The sequence below is a fragment of the Bombina bombina genome, chromosome 3, assembly GCF_027579735.1.
Source record: "Bombina bombina isolate aBomBom1 chromosome 3, aBomBom1.pri, whole genome shotgun sequence".
Lineage (NCBI taxonomy): Eukaryota > Metazoa > Chordata > Amphibia > Anura > Bombinatoridae > Bombina > Bombina bombina.
Genome location: NC_069501.1, coordinates 1,096,613,354 through 1,096,621,751, shown reverse-complemented (window position 1 = coordinate 1,096,621,751; position 8,398 = coordinate 1,096,613,354).

Genomic DNA, 8,398 nt, shown 5'->3' with positions numbered 1-8,398 from the left:
CCTCTCTTGCGCTCTCAACCTCTCTTGCGCTCTCTCTCCCTCTCTTGCGCTCTCTCTCCCCCTCTTGCGCTCTCTCTCCCCCTCTCTTTTGCTCTCCCCCCTCTCTTTTGCGCTCTCCCCCCTTTCTTTTGCGCTGTCTCTCCCCCTTCTTTTGCGCTGTCTCTCCCCCCTCTCTTTTGCGCTCTCTCTCCCCCCTCTCTTTTGCACTCTCTCCCCCTCTCTTTTGCTCTCTCTCCCCCCACTCTTTTGTTCCACCCCTCTCTCTCCCCCTCCTCTCTTTTGCTCTTTCTCTCCCCCCCCTCTCTTTTGCGCTCTCCCCCTTTCTTTTGTGCTCTCTCCCCCTCTCTTTTGCTCTCTCTCCCCCCTCTCTTTTGCTCTCTCTCCCCCTCTCTCTTGCTCTCTCTCCCCCTCTCTCTTGCTCTCTCTCCCCCTCTCTTTTGCTTTCTCTCTCCCCCCTCTCTTTTGCTCTCTCCCCCCCCCTCTCTTTTGCTCTCTCTCCCCCCCTCTCTTTCTCTCTCCCCCCTCTCTTTTGCTCTTTCTCCCCCTCCTATTTTGCTTGGCGCCCATGGGAGCTGGATTTACCACACGGCTATTGGCTAAGAGGTGAAAACGTCACCTCTTAGCCAAATTTTTTTTTTGCGATCGATTGAATCAAATAAAGGAGCTTTCTACATGAAGTACCTTATACTTCATGAATGAAAGTGCCCTTTATTTGTTTCAATAGTAAATCCTAGCGTTTGTAAAAGGCTAGGATTTACTTTCACTTTAAGACATTTAAAATATTTACATTTAGCATAACTGTGGTACCAATCCAGACACACTTGTATAGACACAATGCAATCTGGATTCCGCCAACAACACCACAGAGACAGCAATCGTTAATATAGTAAATCCAATTTTTTTTCTATAATGATTCAAGGGACAGTCTAGTCAAAATTAAACTTTCATTATTCAGATATGACATGTAATTTTAATCAATTTTCCATTTTACTTTTATCATCAAATTTGCTTTTTTCTCTTGGTATTTTTAGTTGAAATTAAACCTAGGTAGGCTCATATGCTAATTTCTAAACCCTTGAGGGCTGCCTCTTATCACATGCTTTTTAAGTTTCTTTTCAACACAAAGAGACTGAAAATACACATGGGCCATATTAGATAACACTTTTCAGGCACAGAAAGTTATTTAAGATTTAGCCCAACACAATGCTAACTGCAAGACAATAGATAATTAACAGTCACAGTCATGTGATCAGGGGGCTGGAAGAAGGTTCTTAGATACAAGGTAATCACAGAGGTAAAAAGTATATTAATATAACTGTGTTGGTTATGCAAAACTGGGGAATGGGTAATAAAGGGATTATCTATCTTTTAAAACAATAACAATTCTATTTTAGACTGCCCCTTTCAGGTAGATCATGCAATTTTAATCAAATTTCTAATTTACTCCTATTATAATTTTTTATTTGTTCTCTTGCTATCTTTATTTAAAAAGCAGGAATGTAAAGCTTAGGAGCCTGAACCTGGGTTACACTTGCTTATTGGTTGGCTGAATGTAGTCACCAATAAGCAAGCAATATCCAAGGTGCTGAACCTAAAATGGTCCTGCTCCTAAGCTTTACTTACCTGCTTTTTAATTAAAGATAGCAAGAGAACAAATAGTTTTTTTATAATAGGAGAAAATTAGAAAGTTGCTTAAAACTGCATGCTCTAGCTAGCTGAATCATGAAAGAAAAAATTTGGGTTTAGTATCCCTTTAAGGTTACTAATGACCTACTTACAACAATCGTTAAGGTTACTAATGACCTGCTTACAGCAAAATCGAAAGACTACTTCTTGATCTGTCTGTGTCAGGTACCTACTTGCTCCCTGTGAGCGCCAAAGTCGGATTCCCTAGTCCCTGCATTTTAGCCAACCACTTCAATAACAAAATCGACTCCATCAGAAATTAAATCAGCTCTCAACATAATTCCATTCTCTCACCCCCTCAAATGCTCTCAATCAACCACAACCCACATAACCTTAAACTTAGCTCATTCTCCCCTGTTACTGAGGAAGAAGTTTCGGCACTTATACTGCGCTCCCACCTCACTACCTGTCCCCTTGACCATATCCCCTCACAGCTACTCCTCTGCCACCCTTACCCCTATACTCACACACACTTTCAACCTCTCCCTCAGCACCAGTATATTTCCCTCATCGCTGAAACATGCACTGGTCACACCTATCCTCAAAAAACCTTCCCTTGATCCTACCTCCCCATCCAACTACCGCCCTATTTCCCTCCTCCCTCTTGCATCAAAGTTTCTCGAAAAACTATCTTATGCACGCCTATCCCATTTCCTTACAATAAACTCCCTCCTTGACCCATTGCAATCTGGATTTCGTCCCCATCACTCCACAGAGACAGCAATTGTTAAGGTTACCAACGACCTACTTACAGCAAAATCAAAAGGCCACTTCTCTTTGCTTATCCTCCTTGATCTGTCCACAGCCTTTGACACTGTTGACCACCCTCTCTTGTTCCAAACCCTCCAATCCTTCGGCATATGTGACACAGCCCTCTCGTGGCTCTCTTCCTACCTGTCAAACCGTACCTTTAGTGTAGCCTTCTCTGGGGCCTCCTCTGCCCCGTCACTTCTTTCTGTCGGAGTACCGCAAGGCTCTGTCCTCAGTCCCCTTCTCTTATCAATCTACACGTCATTACTAGGTTCCCTAATAAAGTCCCACGGTTTACAATATCATTTGTATGCCGATGACACCCAAATCTACTTCTCTGCACCAGACCTTTCTCTTTCCTTGCCCGTGTCACTAACTGTCTTTCTCACATCTCCAACTGGATGTCCTCTCACTACCTCAAGCTAAATCTCTCCAAAACTGAGCTCCTTATTTTCCCCCCTTCTTCTAAACTCTCCCCCAATCTCTCTATAACTGACAACAACTCCACCATTACCCCTACCACGCATGCCCCATGTCTCGGGGTCACATTTGACTCAGGTCTTTCTTTCACTCCTCACATTCAGTCATTGGCTAAAGCCTGCCGCTTCCACCTTAAAAAACATCTCTAAAATTCAACACTTCCTTACACAAGACACAACTAAGATTTTAATCCACTCTCTCATTCTCTCCCACCTCGATTACTGCAACTCTGTCCTCTCTGGTCTCCCCACCTACCGCCTAGCTCCTTTACAATCCATAATGAATGCCTCTGCCAGACTCATCTTCCTTACATGTCACTCTTCATCTGCTGCACCTCTCTGCCAATCTCTTCACTGGCTTCCTCTTGCCTCTAGGATCAAACACAAAATTCTCATTCTGACATACAAAGCCCTCAACTGCACTGCTTCCCCCTATATCTCAGACCTTGTCTCCAGATACTCTCCCTCCCGTCCCCTTCGCTCTGCTCATGACCTCCTACTCTCCTCCTCTCTTGTCACCTCATCACACTCCTGTTTACAGGACTTCTCCAGACTGGCTCCCATCTTGTGGAACTCTCTGCCTCGCTCCACAAGACTCTCTTCTAGTTTTAAAAGCTTCAAGTGCTCCCTAAAGACTCTACTGTTCAGGGATGCATACAAGCTATGCTAACCTTTCTTTATACCAGTTGCTCTCCTCCATTGCTATCCCCTGAACCCCCTTAGCATGTAAGCCTAAGAGTCCAGCTGTTTGTTGATCACCTTCTCAAGAGCTGACTACAACAGTGCATCTCTTGGCAGGGACCTCTACCCATTTGATCCCTATAATTGTTTTGTTGTACTCCGCCTTTGTTAATAGCGCTGCGGAATCTGTTGGCGCTCTACAAATAACCGATAATAATAATAATAAAATAAATAGGTGGAGGAACGCAGATACTCAGCTTCCACAGCAGCTGCATCCTAGGTGCGTGCATTGCACCCTGTCTACATTTAAAGAGGTTATGTCCTAATTACCAGAACTCTCACCTGGAGGCTATTGAGTGGGAGCTCCTATAAAAAGTCACTTAACCCATCACTCTTTGCTGAGTTATTGCTAAACCTTTCCTGTAGTTTGGCATACTTACCTTGCACCTGCTTATGCGCACATAGATCCTGAAAGCCAAACATAATTACCTGATATATGCGTATGCTCACCTTGTTCTAGAGACCAAGCATACTTACCTTGAACTTGCGTATGTTCACCTGAATTCTAAAAGCCATTTATGCTTACCTGATACCTGCGTATGTTCACCTTGTTCTAGAGACCAAGCATACTTACTAGGGATGCACCAAAATGAAAATTCAGGATGCCCTTGGCTGAAAATGACCTGACAAAATTATTATTCTAAAAATGAAACCTTATGTAGAAAACCATGATTTGAGTTGTGTTACTGACAAGTGATTTAAATTGTGATTAAAATTGATTTTTTTAAAATCAAATTCACCTTTTCTGGAGGTCTTTACCCTTTAACCTGTCCCTTTAAGTAGACAGACTGCTGTTTTTTTCTATTATATTCTTCTACTGTCTTTACAAAGCATAAAGATAAAGTCTTAAGTGCCTTTTGCATTCTGGTGTCCTGCATCCGTACTGCAGTGGATAAACTGGTGCTGTATAAACAGATACAGAAATTTAAATATCGACTGATAATCATCTGCTAAAGCTTTTGGCACAAGTACCCACTGAAGTACAGTAACTATTGTGTCTAGCTCTTTACCTGTTAACCAATATGTATGTGAAGAGCATTATTGCTCTCAACATGAACAGACCGGATTGGCTTTTTACATAATTGCAATTGTTTTAACATCCAAAAAAAGATACTTGGAAATGTTGTTATTTAAGAAGCGCATAGTGTCAATAAATACACATGCATACAACCAGAGAATAATACCAATGCATTGCACAAGGGGTTAAAACACTTTATTCCTTTAGCAAAAACAATTTGAATATTGCAGTATGCCAACGAGTAAAGATAAATAATTGTGCCCCTTTCCCCCTTGTTTTGCGTTCTTACACTTTTCCACCAGCATGCACTCATTAATCAAAGATGCTGCACTCCTGCTGAGGGCAGAGAGGCTCATCAAATTGGCAGCCAGTTTGGTGTAAAGACTAAGGTCTTTGTATGCAAACCCTGGAGATTAATACAGTATAATTCAAAATCCTGTCTTTGTTTTTATGATTGATGTTTGAAGCTTGATGCAAGTCTTTCAGTAGGTCAGGGCTGACAGAATCTGATTGGCTAAAGAGGAAGAGCATTAGGTTAGCAGGAAAGTTGTAAGTCTGTAGCAGAGATTTTTTTGATTTTTTTTTTGTCTTGGAGATCATTGTCATTGCCGGGAGATTTTCTAGTTATGACAAACCCTGCTGTTATAATGGACCTATCGTATGAAAATGCCAATACACTTAATTTACTTGTTCTGAAGCTTACAAGCTATTTGTATCTCTAGCTGAGCTAACATTTAGAACAAACAAAAGCCACTGGGCCGGTATGCTTAGATAGTATGGGGAGTTGGCTTTTACATAGGGTGACCATATTGCCGCTTTAAAAAGGGACACATATAAAAAATACATATGTCAGGGTTCTTATACAAAACATTTCTTTAAACTGCCCTGACATATGTATTTTTCATATGTTTACCTTTTTAATGCGGCAATATGCTCACCCTACGTTTACATGAATTGGTGGTACCAGGAGCGGGAGGAGGATTGAGGGCAGCTCATTTTCGGCTGATTTGGTCCTGCGTATGTTCACCTGGATCCTGAAAGCCAAGCATACTTACCTGATACCTGTTTATGCTCACTTTGTTCCAGAGACCAAGCATACTTAAACCTTGCACCTGTGTATGCTCACCTGGTTCCTGAAAGCCAAGCATACTTACCTGAGTATTCTCACCTTGTGAGTATACCAGCTGTGTCTGCTGTACCTACCTGGTATCCCACGACAGTCTCACCATCTATACCATTGGGTGTATTGCACAATTCAATCATCAGTGTCCAATTGACTGTTACTGCAAACTACTAACTATTCTGAAACTCGAATAGGTCTTTAGTGTTCTGCCTTTGGCCTATAATTAAACTTGCCGTTTCTGTGATTTTCAATTTAAACCATTGGTTTTTAAACCTGTCTTCAGGCCTCCCTAACAGGCTACATTTTGAGGTTATCTGAACTGGAGTACAGGTGAAATAATCAGCTGATTAGTAAAAAAAAGGTTATTTTACCTGCTCTCATCCAAGGTAATCCTGAAAACCTGGACCGTTGGGGAGGCCCTAGGACAGTTTTGAAACGAGTGATTTTAACTACCAACTGTTCTTATTTATCATTCAGTTAAACTTTCAAAATACTTTTGTTGTTCAGTGTGTTTGTTCCTGCATTCTGAGTTCCACACACCCTAACCTCCTCACAGTCTGCAGCCTTTGATACTTTTGACCACCGAATTTTGTCCAAAACCCTCCAATCCTTCAGCATTTGTGACACAGCCCTCTTGTGGTTCTCCTACCTGTCTAACTGTACCTTTTATTGTAGCCTTCTCTGGTACATCCTCTGTCCCTCTACCATTTTCTGTTGGGGGTTCAACAAGGCTCTGTCCTTGGCCTCCTTCTCTTCTCAATCTATATGTCACAATTAGGTTCCATTATAAAGTCTCATGGGTTTTGATATCATTTGTATGCTGATGACACCCAAATCTATCTTTCTGCATCAGACCTATCACCTTTCTTGCTAACACGTGTTACTGTCTCATATTTCATCTTGGATATCTTCTCATTACCTTAAGCTAAATCTTTCCAAAACTGAGATCATTATGTTCTCGTTTTCTTCCAAAATCTCCACCCCATCTTTCTATAATTGTTGATAATAGCATCGTTACCTTAAAGTGATAAAGTAAAGTTTCCCCTTTTTGAAATCAGATCCGGAATGTTAGTGATATTTCAGATGGAGTTTCATTCATCAGTTGTAATGAAGATGCACTGTAACTTACTTTTTTTAAATAGAAATTAAATTCAAATACCCCGCACTCTGCCCCCCACTTCAAAAGTATATTTTTCTGTGAGCTAACGGTTTGAATTGTTCTCCAGTCAGCACTATAGCTACAACAAAAGTGCCATATGTGGAGAGCGCTGATTGGAGAACAATTCAAATATTTTGTTCACTGAAAAATTGACTTTAAAAGTGGTCAGCGGAGTGCAGAGCATTTGAATTTCATATCTACATTAAAAAGTAAGTTATAGCGCATCTTCATTACAACTGATGAATTCAACTCCATCTAAAATATCATTAACATTCTGGATCTGTTTTTATAAATCGCTTTAATCCTGCACGCCCAATGTCTGCGGTCACACTTAAGTCAGATCTCTCACTTTTCAAATCCAATCTTTGGCCAACTCCTGCTGGTTCCACCTTAAAAACATCTCCAGAATTTGTCACTTCCTTACACAAGACACAACTAAGATCTTTATTCACTCTTTCACCATTTCCTGCCTTGGCTATGAAACTCTATCCTCTCTGGTCTCCTTGGTTGCAGTCTATATCCTCTACAATCCATAATGAATGCCTCTGCCAGGCTGATCTTCCTTGCACTTCACTCTTCTGCTGCACATTTCTTCCAATCCCTTCACTGGCTTCCTATGGCCTCCAGAATTAAACACAAAATTCTGACTTTGACATTCAAGGCCCTCTATGGCACTCCTCCCCCTCTACATATTCTCCACATACTCCGCATCCCTCCTGTCCTCTTAGCTCTGTTCATGACCTCCTTCTCTCTTGTTACCTCCTCACATTCCCGTCTACAGGAGTTCTTCAGACTGGCCCCTATTTTGTGGAACTCTTTGCCTCACTCCACACTCTCCTCTGTTTTTGAAATTTTCAAGTTTTTTTTAAAGACTCTACTGTTCAGGGATGCATTAAATATACCCTAACCTTTTCCAACCTCAGTTGTTCTCTTCCTTTGTTATCCCCTTGAACTTCTTAGCATGTAAGCCGCTGTTTGTAGATCACCTTCATGCAACTCTTGGCAGGGCACTCTACCCACTTGTTCCCTATAAATATTACCTTGCATATCATATCTTTGTTTATAGTGCTGCGGAATCTGTTAGTGCTCTACAAATAACTGATAATAATAAAAAAAATATATAATGATATGCTTATGTTTTTACTATACATCTCAGCTAGCATCCTCATACATCCAAAGGACATTATTATCATTTATGACTTCTGGAAATCATTTCTGTACCATAGCAGTAGGGTTGCCACCCAGCTGGTATTTTACAGACATAAGGCTAGATTACAAGTGGCGTGCACATTTTATTCCCTCACTTGCATGCTAAGTGCACTCAAAGTAAAAAAATATTGCAGCAGCATTAGTGCGCGTATTACAAGTTAAAAGTAAAAAGCTTGCATCCATTTTATAGACTTCTATGAGGCGCACTGAAAATAAACCTGACCGTTATCATT